The sequence below is a fragment of the Schistocerca piceifrons genome, chromosome 5 (assembly GCF_021461385.2).
Source record: "Schistocerca piceifrons isolate TAMUIC-IGC-003096 chromosome 5, iqSchPice1.1, whole genome shotgun sequence".
Lineage (NCBI taxonomy): Eukaryota > Metazoa > Arthropoda > Insecta > Orthoptera > Acrididae > Schistocerca > Schistocerca piceifrons.
Window position 1 is genome coordinate 244,119,078 of NC_060142.1, and position 13,655 is coordinate 244,132,732.

Below are 13,655 nucleotides of genomic sequence, written 5' to 3' on the forward strand. Positions count from 1 at the left end.
TTTTCGGAGAAATAGTAAGGATTAAATATGTATTGTTTACCTGACGGGATGGAGCCCTACGCCTTTGCATTCGCTCGGGCCATACTGGGACGATTAATGTTGTTTGTGGATGACGTGGAGTTTTCGTCCGATGATGTCCATATGTGCTCTATTGGGGACAGATCTGGCGATGGGGCGCGCCAAGGGAACTTGTCGACACTTTATAGAGCATGTTGGGTTACAGTAGCCATATGTGGGCGAGCGTTATTCTGTCGTAAAACACCCTCTAGAATGCCGTTCATGAATGGCAGCGCAACAGGTCCGAGCAACAGATTGATGTTCAAATTTGCAGTGAGGGTGCGTGGGGTAACCACGGTAGTGCTCTTGCTGTCACACGAAATCGCACGCCAGACCCTAGCTCCAGGTGTAGGACCAGTGTGTCTAACGCACAGACAGTTTGCATGCCCACAACTTTCACAGAGGCAAAACCAGCTTTCATCAGTAAACACAAGAGACCTCCACCCTGCCCTCCAATGAGCTCTCGCTTGGCACCATTGAAGTCGAAAATGCAGATGGTTTGGCGTCAGTGTTACGCACACTACAGGGCGTCTGTCTAGGAACTGTCCTTCAAGTATCTGATTTGTAACAATTCGTTGTCACTGTAGTGCCAACTGCTGATCAAATTGCTGCGGTAGATGCAGTACGATGAGGCAGAGCCATACCTCGAACACGATGGTCTTAACTCTCGTTAGTGCCAAGAGGCCGTCCGCAGTCCAATCTTATTGCGGCAGTTCATTCTCGTGACCACCGCTGCCAACAGTAACGCGCAGTGGATACAATCCTGACAAGCCTTTCTGCAGTATCGCTGAAGGGACATCCAGTTTCTCGCAGCCCTATAACATGACCTCGTTCAAACTCTGACGCCCTAAAGGCATTCTTGACTAACATCAACTCATCATGACCAATGTGAAAGGTAACTAACGCTCACGCCCAATACAGCGTGTATTTAAAGAGAACCTGATTTGCATTCTCTCAGTGGCGCTACTAGCGTCATTCTTAAGCGAGTGGCGCGAAATTTGAATAGACATAATCTGTCAGACGTAAAAACAAGGTTACCAACTTTCGTTTATGTAGCACAACTCCTTCTTAGTAATGTGATTTTTTCCCTTTAGTGTACATGTCCTATAAAAAGGCATTCTCCATGCGCAGGAAGAGATAGGTGACTGTAAATGGCTTGTGATCTCAACAATTTCGGCAACTAAAATTTGATGTGTTCGAAGATGTGTTCAGATACTGTCAGGCTGCTCCTATTGCAAAAGGATGACAGTTTGAGTTCCAGTTGTAAACAATTGTAGCGATGTACAGAGAGTTCTGCAGAGGATCAGCGCTTAGTACAGGGATTGACAGGTGACCCCCACACTGACAAATGTCTTGCGCATAAATAGAGGGAAAGATCCGTCACCCTCGGTGGCAGAACAAGCTCTGGAAGTAATCATGTTCATTAAATATGCGGGAATACGTGTAAGGACCTACTTAAAGTTGACTGATCTCAAAAGATATATGGCAGTGTAGACAGGTGCCGGACTGGGATTCACAGCAACAGTTCTAAGGAACTATAGGACTAACGACGCAGCCAGCAAAGTCTTCGTTGTAACAATATTTGAGTACTGCTGGAGAATCTTGGACCCGTACCTGGAAGAATTGACAGAACAAATGAAGAAGATGGTAGGAAAAGCAGCACAGTTCGTCAGAAGTCCGTTTAGTAGGCCAGAAAGCGTCACATGACTGGTCATGTAACTCCAGCGACAGGGGTTCTGGATGTGTTTCTTTGGTTTTATTCTTTCCTTTGTTTCCTTGCTATTAGATAATTTTTTTTTTTTCAAATGAAATGCAGAATTTCACAGTGAGTATAAGAATAAATTTAAAGTAATAAATAACCTGTCCCTTTCCTATCCTTAAAGACTCTTCTAGAGAGCTGGAACTGCTTCTTAATTTAGCTTCGAGAGTGATGTTCCTCGTCTGTTCGTCTTCAGTGCTCCAGGGACTCGATACAAGGCGACAGTGTTGTCCTCTGGTGAAAACATAGTCTCGGGAGCCTATTAGGACTCGGATGACTGCAGAGACTAATGAGAATAGTATCTTGTAACGATATATCCGTCTTTTTCTGAGTGTGTGTGTGTGCGTAGATTGCAGCTGATGAACAACGTCCGACCACACAGGCTTGGTCAGTTGGTAAATATCCGCAACGTTGTGAACTCCAGTTGTTAGCACCTTTTCGACTTTAGTTGCGACTGAACATTCTTGGGATACTAAGTCGAATGACTGCAGCTCTAATACCATGACCGAAAGCCTTTCTGGAGAGGGAAAATTTCCAAAACGGAGATACCGCAAACAACAATCGTTTGAAATACAGCTTCCTCTATTCGTCCACGAGACTTAAAAGGCAATAGACCCAGGTTCATGCCGCCTTCGTTGACTGCTGGAATGCTTTCGATACAGCTACACACTGCCGCCTAGCGATCAAAACGTGCATGTGGAATATGAGACTGAAGAGGTCCTTGCGTGCCGGCCGGTGTGGCCGTGCGGTTCTAGGCGCTACAGTCTGGAACCGTGGGACCGCTACGGTCGCAGGTTCGAATCCTGCCTCGGGCATGGATGTGTGTGATGTCCTTAGGTTAGTTAGGTTTAAGTAGTTCTAAGTTCTAGGGGACTGATGACCTCAGATGTTAAGTCCCATAGCGCTCAGAGCCATTTGAACCATTTTTTTTAGAGATCCTCGCAACTAGAACGCACCATGTTATCCTTAACACTGCTCACTGGGGCACAGTTTCACGCATGGCTTTCGTTAAAGACAGTTCTACTCCGGTCAGTGAGATTACAGACCCCGTTGACCAGTGAAGACATGTCTAGAGACGCCCCGGACAGCAGTGGGATGCCGACCTGGCTGACAAGCGCCATGCGGCCACACCACCAGCAATGATGGTCTGGGGTGCCAAGTAATTTCGTAGCAGGACTACTTTGGTTGTCAACCGCGATGCCATACAGCACAGAGGTACGAGGGTGAGTCAAATGAAAACCTTAAATTTAAAATAACAAATCGAAATTTCGCGCCGTTATCCCGTACGTTGGTAAGAATGCTACAAACAGCGTGCAGAAAGTCCTGTAAATGGCAGCATAGTGCAGATGCACACATACCGTCGCAGTATCAGTATAAAGATGGCCACCCCACTTGCGACTTGCACCAGGGAAGAACAGCGTTCTGTTATTCTGTTTTGCGTAGTGAAGGTGTGAAACCTATTGAAATTCATCGAGGAATGAAGGTTCAGTACGGTGATGCATGTTTGTCACACCAGCAGGTCTACGAATGGAGTAGGAAGTTCGCAAGTGGTGTGACGTCAGTAAAAGATGCTCTTCGTCTAGGTCAGGCACAACGAGTTGTGACCCCACAGAACATTGCAGCAGTTGAAGCCATAGTGAAAGAAAACCGCCGAATGACACTGAATGACATTGTAACATGTTTACAGATTAGCCATAGGTCAGCACACCACATTGTGCATGACGTGCACCAGTTTCACAAAGTGTCTGCAAGATGGGTGCCACGTCAGCTGACTCCTGAAATGAGAGCACGACGTGTTGATGCTTGTGAAAAACTTCTTGGGCGCTTTGAACGAGACGCTGATGGCTTCCTTGCAAGAATCGTTACTGGGGACGAAACCTGGGTTCACTTCCACCAACCGGAAACGTAGAGAGCGAGCAAGGAATGGCGCCATTCCACGTCACGAAAACGAAAGAAGTTTCGAACAGAATCATCAGCAAGAAAGGTTATGCTGACTCTCTTTTGGGACAAAAAAGTGTCATTTTGGAGCATTACGTGCGTAGAGGGACCACTGTCATCAATTCATATTACACAGATCTCCTAAAAAAATCATCTGCGGCCTGCAATCAAATCAAAGCAACGTGGCAACGTGTCAGCAGGTGACCTTTTGCAACATGACAATGCAAGGCCCCACACTGCCCGTACAAAAGTTGCAACAATCACAGATCTGCATTTTGAGTGCATTCCTCATCCTCTATACTCACCAGACCCTGCAGCAAGTGATTTCCATAAATTTGGACCACTCAAAGACGCAATGGGAGGAAAGAAGTTGCGTTCTGATGAAGACGTACGCCACGCGGTGCATGAGTGGTTGCGCGGAATACCAAAAGAATTTTTTTCTAAAGGAATTTATGCACTTTGTAAGCGCTGGAGGACTTGTATTGAGCGTGGGGGGGGGGGGGGGTATTAGTGATACAGCTTTGCACCACTTCTGCCCAATAAATAATATTTAAAAATATTTAAGGTTTTCATTATACTCACCCTTGTATGTCGTCGACATTCTGCACCCCGTTTTGTTGCCCTTAAGGGAAGCCATCCTGGGCTTACATTTAGCAAGATAATGCCCGCCTGCTGCTTTCCATCGTGCTTGCCGAGCCGTACATTGGTTAGAAAGGTCATTGGGTCTCACCCCAATTCAGAACGTTCTGAGTAGTAAGAACAGAGCCTCCAACCAGCTCGGAATTTTTACAATCGAACGAGCCAATTGGACAGAATTTGGCACGATATCCCTCAGGAGCATATCCACCAAATCTATCAATCAATATTAAGCCAAGTAACTGCTTGCAAAGGGCCAGAGGTAAATAAGCGCATTATTGACTTGTTTAATTTATGAAGCTCTTTCTCTTGGAAAAATCATCCATTTGTTTGTTTGTACATGTACTATAGGCCTATCGATTTCCGTCCAGCTTTGATAATTCCCTTCTGGTGCGTCGTTGTCTTTTTTTTTCTTGTAAGACATGTCACAAATGATGCTGTTATATGTAGGGATGTCAAAACACCAGAAAATTGTAGTGAAATGGAGGAAGACCTACTGAGAATCGGTTCTTGGTAGTCGAAGCTCAACATAATGTGACGCACGAATGCTGGAAAAACACTGGATGCACTGGATATTCATTAGATATCTGTGAATCTACGTATGGAGCGATTAGATATGGCTTGGCCACATAAAAATTATCTTAGAAAAGGCAGCTGCCCCACTGAGTTCTTTTGAATTTTCAGGAAGTGTAGTGCACCGACGAGGTGGGTAGGTTACAAAACCTTTACTCCGTCGATACTTCAATATTACCCGTTAGTCTAGGACACGTACCAGATAGGATGGACAAAGAAAATAAAATCCTATAAAAGTAGCGTGTTTCGCCATGGGTACGTTTGGTAACAGTGAAGGTGCCACGAATATGTTCACCCTACTCCACTGGCAGAGGCTTCAAGCGAGGCGCCGGAATTACTTGGGTCCCATTTTGATACCTGATACAGCTCCTAATTCAGCTTTAGTTGTTTTTATAATAGCCCTTGGTGGCCGATACCGGTTAACATAATAAAACTTTACGTCATCGGGTTAAAGGGAGCATTAAATGTGCAAACGTTAATCTCTTATGGATCTTTGAGAGAGTTTTAAGTTGTGGAGAGTGTCGTTCGTAACTACCTCAAGGTGGACTTCTATGATTCGAAAGTCAATCACAGTGCGATTTTAACACTAGTATAACTGTGAATGAGGGAAACATATATCTAGCAGAGTATAGAATTTCTTTTACTGTTCAATCTGTCGCAGCCTCAAATGTTTTGTGGATATCGGTTAACCAACACATATTAACTCAGTTGTTGACTCCATTGTACTAGCATACCTGCCTGTATCGAGTTTTGTGAAGATACAATAACAATCACTTTGCGTTGAACAAAGGGATGATATTTTAAAATATTTTAATATCAGTGTTAGCTGCTGATCTGGTGGTCCTTAGATGGATACGCTTTTTTAAATACTCGTTGCAAGTACCAAAATCTAGATCAGGTAGCCTTATTTGAAAACTTAATTTGTTTTTTTAAACTCACTTTGCAAGTACCGAAATTCTGTAAGATCCCATTCATATGAGAGCAACAATAAATAAGCCTAAGCATGTGCCTGGAAACTGTTGATCACATATAGACTAATTGTAATGCTTCTTAAAGGCATACGGAAGGTATAGAACATATAATGATTGTAGTGCCAGAACGATAAATAAACTCAGACATCAGGGATCTAATGCTAGTTGATAAAAAAGTCAGATACGTTGTTACATATGCACGTATTAACTTTTCAGCGCTCATGAAATGTTTTTTGGGAAATGTTTTTAACAGTGTACTAAATATCTTTCGCTTGAAGAACAATTCATTTTACCCGTGTCAGGAGCGTGTTTACAGATATTCCAATAGTTTTCAACACAATTTTTTTTCATCAATCTTCTAGTTTGATGCGTCCTTCCCGAATTCCTCTACTGAGCAAACCTCTTCTTCGAAGAGTAACATACCCAGCATTGTACATACATTCCAGTTTCTGTCTTCCTCTACAGTTTTTACCTTCTGCAGCTCCTTCTAGTACCATGGGAATTATTCCATGGTGTACTAGTTTTTTACTCATATTCCTTTCCTTGCCGATTCTGTGGAGAAGCTGATCATTCCTTCTGTTATCAGTTCATCTTCAGATTAAGATTATTTTATTGTAATATTTGATATATTTGTCCTTGCATAGCATAGTATGTATATAAGTAACGTATATATTTGACTCGTTTCATTTTTTTATCGACACCTCACCGTCGGAGCTTTGAATTAAGATTCAAGTAGAATAATTTCTTACAATTTTTATTTTTATTTATATTATATTGTCTGTCTGAATTAACTGTGTTAAGTTGGGCTTTATGACTTGCCAATAGAATTCTACTTTTTTGAAAGGTACCATTTAAAAAAAAAATTCGTAAAGAATGAGGCGCGAATTACGGCTTGCTTTCTCCTACTTCCGTCAGCTGATGCCTGTTTACGAGATGTGCACTGGTTGCAGGGAAACTGACCACTCGCAATTTACAGACCGTGGGAAGCAACGGAAGGGCCTCTTTTATCGTGCGGTAATGGTAACGGGAAGGCTACGCAATCAGCTGAACTTGTGGGAGGGGGTAGGAGGGGGGGGGGGGGGGAGAGAGGATGGGTCCCACGGACGCATGCAGATCACTTGCTGTGGGGTCGCTGACTGCATTCGCTCCCACGCTCACGTAAGCCAGCCGTGTTCTTATTGTGCCATCAGCTCAATTTCAACCGGTGAATCGCCTCTTGTTGCTCGTTCATTACCTAACAGATTCCCACGCATCGCAGGTTAGTTTATTTTCATCGGCGCTAACGTCCAACAACAGCACTAGAGGCAAAACAGTTAGCCAGATACGTAGGAAAGTGCATGAGCGAATAGTCATTCACTAGCGTAAGGAATTTTTCCCATCAGTACTAGTAACTGCTGCAGAAAGTCATGGAAAAAGTCAGGACCATTTTTTGTCTCCATAGCTTTATCTTTGCATAAGGTTACATGGTAAACATTAGAAACTTAACGAAGCAGATACGATGAAAGCCGAAAAGTAATTACACAAACTACTTGAAATAGTTCTCATTATTTTGCCTGTATCTAGAATAAGGTGACTAAAGTCACGGCATACCTCGTAATGCCGTATCGGACCTTCTTTTACCCTGCGTTGTGCAGCAACTCGATGTGGCATGGACTCAACAACTCGTTAGAAGTTCAGTGCAGAAATATTGACCCATGCTGTCTGTATAGACGTCCATAATTGAGAAAGGGTTGACAGTGCATAATTTTGTGCACGAACTGACCTCTCGCTTGTGTCCCATAAAAGCTCGATATTCATGTTGGACTATCTGGGAGTCCAAATCATTTGCTTGAACTTTCTAGATTGTTCTTCACACTAACCGCGAACAATTGTGAGCCAGAGACATAGTGCCTTTCATTCATGGTTGGGAACATGAAGTGCGTGAATGGTTGAAAATTATCTCCTAGTAGCCGATAATAGCCACTTTTAGCCAATGATCTGTTCCTTTAGATCAAGGACCTACTCCACTCCATGTAAACACGCCCCACAGCATTACTGAGTCGCTATCGTCTTCCATAGTGGCTTATTGACGATCAAGTTCCATGGCTTCATCAGGTCTGTTCCACACTCTAACCTCACAATCAGCTCTTACCGACTGAAATGGGGACTCATCTGACCAGGCCACGGTTTTCCAGTCGTCTACGGTCCAACCGACGTGGTCAGGGGCCCAGGAGTGGTGCTGCAGACGATGTTATGCTGTTAGCAAAGGCAATTCGCGTCTGTTGTCTGTTACCATAGACCAGTAAGACCATATTTCGCCACATTGTCCTAACGGATACGTTCGTCGTAGCTTCCACATTGATTTCTTCGGGTATTTCACGCAGTCTGTTAGCACTGATAACTCGTCTTATACGGCGCTGCTGTCGGTCGTTAAATGAAGACCGTCGGCCACTGTGTTGTCAACGGTCAGAGGCCTGATGGTACTCTCGGCACACTCTTGGCACTGTGGATCTCTGAACACTGAATTCGCTAACGATTTCCGAAATGAAGTCTCACTCCAACTACCGTTCCGAGTTTAAAGTCTGGTAATTCCCATTGTGCCGCCATGATCAGGACGGAAACCTTTTCACATGAATCAGCTGAGTACAAATGATAGCTCTGGCATTGCACTGCCCTTTTATACTTTGTGTAAGTGATACTACCACTATCTGTATATTGCATATCACTATCAGATGACTTATCACCTCAGTGTATATCGGTGATACATCAACGCTACATATTTTATAAACTGAAGTCATCTGCTGTGATTTCTGTCTGTATGTTCGGGGTAGAGAGATTATTACACAGTTTTCACTAACAGACTAATTGGCGAAATAGGTTTGTCTATATAATTTGTTGCCACTATGTAATGATGTTGCCATTATGTAATGATGAGTGTCTGGTATATGTATTTTAACTGTTTCACACTTAATTTGCTGTTTGTTGTTGTGGTCTTTAGTCCTGAGACTGGTTTGAGGCAGCTCTCCATGCTACCCTATCCTGTGCAAGTTTCTTCATCTCCCAGTACTTACTGCAACCTGCATCCTTCTGAATCTGCTTAGTGTATTGATCTCTTGGTCTCCCTCTACGATTTTCACCCTCCACGCTGCTCTCCAATGCTAAATTTGTGATCCCTTGCTGCCTCAGAACATGTCCTACCAACCGGTCCCTTCTTCTTGTCAAGTTGTGCCACAAACTCCTCTTCTCCCCAATTCTGTTTAATACCTCCTCATTAGTTATGTGATCTACCCATCTAATCTTCAGCATTCTTCTGTAGCACCACATTTCGAAAGCTTCTATTCTCTTCTTGTCCAAACTATTTATCGTCCATGTTTCGCTTCCATACATGGCTACACTCCATACAAATACTTTCAGAAACGACTTCCTGACACTTAAATCTATACTCGACGTTAAAAAATTTCTCTTCTTCAGAAACGCTTTCCTTGCCATTGCCGGTCTACATTTTATATCTTCTCTACTTCGGGCATTATCAGTTATTTTGCTCCCCAAATAGCAAAACTCCTTTACTACTTTGCGTCTCATTTCCTTATCTAATTCCCTCAGCATCACCCGACCTAATTCGACTACATTCTATTATCCTCGTTTTGCTTTTGTTGATGTTCATCTTATACCCCCCTTTCAAGACACAGTCCATTCCGTTCAACTGCTCTTCCAAGTCCTTTGCTGTCTCTGAGAGAATTACAATGTCATCGGCGAACTTCAAAGTTTTTATTTCTTCTCCATGGATTTTAATACCTACTCCGAATTCTTCTTTTGTTTCCTTTACTGCTTGCTCAATATACAGATTGAATAACATCGGGGAGAGGCTACAACCCAGTCTCACTCCCTTCCCAACCACTGCTTCCCTTTCATGCCCCTCGACTCTTATAACTGCCATCTGGTTTCTGTACAAATTGTAAATAGTCTTTCGATCCCTGTATTGTACCCCTGCCACCTTTAGAATTTAAGAGTATTCTAGTCGACATTGTCAAAAGCTTTCTCTAAGTCTACAAACGCTAGAAACGTAGGTTTGCCTTTCCTTAATCTTTCTTCTAAGATAAGTCGTAAAGTCAGTATTGCCTCACGTGTTTCAGTATTTCTACGGAATCCAAACTGATCTTCCCCGAGGTCGGCATGCTTAATTTGCATTTGGAGTGAAATTTCGTGGCTGCAAGTCGCCGCAATTGCAGAGAGTAACAGAAGTCGACCAGAACCTATGCTGACTATACAGTCTCCCACCGCCTCTTTGTGCCTGCGTGTGAAGATTAATCTCAGAAAATACTGCAGGGATTTAAATACTGTTTTTGCTATGTAGGGTGATTCACGAGGAAGGTTTGTTCATATCATTACGTATTAAAGACTAGTCGTGCGACCGCAGATATTTAGATATCCTTACAGAGTAGGGACGAGTCTCCAGTTCTCATATAAGTGTGAATTATGCATCCACTGTTAACCATAACTCCACCAACATAATTACGACGATTGTTGAGGGATATTTTCTGAACATTTTGGCATCAGGTACTCGTAGCAGCAGTGGCTCGCTATACAGTAAATGCATTAAGTCAGATTTCTTCACCCTAGTCATCTTTGTGTCTGTGCTGAGATACTTTTTAGTTAGCAATCTGTATCTGAAAATTATCTAGAAAAAGGGATATGACACTTTTAAGTGGTAGTAACACAAGTTACTATAAAATAATCTGCTATAAAATATTCACGCAAATGTGGGAATGTTGGTGGTATGTGCTGTGGGCCATGTTTGGAAACAAACTTGTTCCATTCACTCTGATTACTACTGTATCAGGATATTATTGCGCTTGGCATACCGCGGCAGTTACTGAAATACGCGGGGACGTTACCGTAAATAAGTACATTGGTGTGTGTAAGGAATACGCTTTGCACTGTCAATTCTTAGAGAACATTTGAGCAGTGGTTCAGCGTTCCCCGTCAGATATCACGATGAAAACTGTGTATCAGAGACATTTTCAATGTTGTGAATGTGCTTTCACAAAAGCGAAGTTAGTTCAAGTACCAAGCCGATGAAATTATGTGACTTTTCAGGCTTTCCCGAAGGATCCGTTACAAACACACATCTCGGGTTGCCATCGGATCATATTGTGCAAACCTCCCCAATATTTCATAGATACTAATGTTCGAATTCTTACGGGGGGAGGGGGGTTGTTGCTGATATCAATGCTGCAAATCGCGTCTTGCAGTAGTGCAGCAACTATACCAACACCCCCCTCGCCCCCCCCCCCCCCACCTCCTCCGCTCTCACCTGAAGTGTATCGATGAAATGTTGTGAGATTTGCATAGTTTGAACAGGCAGAAAATCCGAGAAGCGTATTTGTGATTAAATCGTAATTACATTATTCCTCTGTACGACGCCACCGAGGACCATGATCCCCTTATACGAAACTAATGAGAAAAAGTCCATGACTAACCGCCGAAATTTATCGGTGAAGTTCTGGTTCACACTGTATAAGACAGATACAGCAATTTTCATTGTCCCGTTTTTAAGTGTAGTCATAAAAGTTTTGACAAGTGTCTTCCAGTCACTTAACGTTTATTTCCAGAAACTCTCAGCCGCTTACAAGGTGCTGTCCTTACTGCAAATCGACATGAGTATCGTTGGCCCAATGAAGTGTTTAACCACATTCTGTGGATGTTTTACGTAGTTCAATCTGGGGGTAGTTTTGCAATGTTTTGGGCTCTTCTTCGTATCAACACTTGGACCCACTCTCATTACAAGTAACGGCGACAATGATGTTTATTTTAACAGACTCGGGGACTACGTTTTGCTCTTTGCAGGATGAGTATGCTACAGACGCTCCTGTCTGTCAAGAAGACAGCCGCTTATAATGGAACAGCATTGTACTTACCCTTTATAAGGTGTTGTTAGCAATAATGAGTCAATATTTGTTACATAGATACACTAAGACCACGAAATCAACGACGTCATGTTGCTGTTTATGTACTTAGCTGTTAACAGTCTATTGTTTTGTAACTTGGTTCTATATATAATTATTTTCATTAATGCAAAATGTAAACGTATTTTTTCCTTCTGTGGAAAGAGTATTGTTGTAAAGGGGAGGGTGTGATCTTCAATCACCGATGAAGGGGAAAAGGGATATGACACTTTTAAGTGATACTAACACAAGTTACTATAAAATAATCTTGGCGCCTTTTCTCTGGTCAAGGTGAGCATGTCGCAAGTAGGCAGAAGTAACATGTGCTTCAGGTCGTATTTGAGTGCGGTTCACGCGAAAAGTAACTGACGCAAAGTTGATACATTTGCAGAAAGATGTTGAATTTTACGGGAGAAAGCGACGGTTTAGCACCTTTTACAGTAGTATGTCGTCTCATGTAAGTTGTAGTCTCGAATGCAAGATATTTTGAGGCCAAATTTCCCGTTTCAAAGGGCTGTACCACAAGTAAGCCAAGCGTTGTTCCAAAAGGTGGAAAAATGGCCTGCAGGGTCTCTCTATCTCATACGTGATGGGAAGATACTGTGAACACTGATTTGCACATATCTCATGACTGTACCGTGGCTTGAAAGTATTTGACATTCAGCTTTATATTTGCAACTATTACAAGAGAGACAGTCATTTTAGGGGAAGTAACTTGTGTTACCATCACTTAAAAGTATCTTAGATGCATTATCCGAAATAACTTTCAGATGCAGTTCGCTAGCAAAAAATTGTATATGGCATTATGATATTTCGTGTAATAATTTTTAATAAGAATGCAGTTATGTAAAATTTCAAATCATTCCTGACGGAATAGTTCGCAAATTTAGTTGAAAAAATAATGACAGAAATCTTCAGTTTTTACTTTTATTTTTATTTTTATTTGTTTTTTATTTTTTGCAATCTGGTCCTAATATGAAAATTGTACTTCCTTTTAGAAAAGTATCAGCAATAATTTCAAATTCAGCTCACTTAGTTATTTTTTAGAATTTGATAACTAATTTCTTTGAGCTCTATTATGCAATTTCAGACGGAAAATCCTCAAGGTAGGTTTGTGCTAATTCCTGACTCGGTTGTAAAAATGGTTCAAATGGCTCTGAGCACAATGGGACTTAACATCTATGGTCATCAGTCACTTACAAGGGAACCTCCCCATCGCACCCCCCTCATATTTAGTTATAAGTTGGCACAGTGGACAGGCCTTGAAAAATTGAACACAGATCAATAGAGAAAACAGGAAGAAGTTATGAGGAACTACGAAAAAAATTTGTAAAATATACAAACTGAGTGGTCCATGCGTAAGATAGGCAACATTAAGGAGAATGTGAGCTCACGAGTGCCGTGGTCCCGTGATTAGTGTGAATAGCTGCGAAACGAGAGGTCCTTGGTTCAAATTTTCCCTCGACTGAAAATTTTACTTTCTTTATTTTCGCAAAGTTATGATCTGTCCGTTCTTTCATTGACGTCTCTGTTCACTGTAGTAAGTTTAGTGTCTGCGTATTGCGACCGCAGCGCAAAACCGTGCGATTAGTAGACGAATGGACGTGCCTCTCCAATGGAAACCGAAAACATTTGATCGCAATGTCATAGGTCAACCGATTCCTCCACAGGAAACACATCTGATATATTCTATACGACACTGGTGACGGCATGTGCGTCACATGACAGGAATATGTTGTCGACCCACCTAACTTGTACACTTAGCGAATGGGTAAAATGATTCTTCTGCGTCGCCCG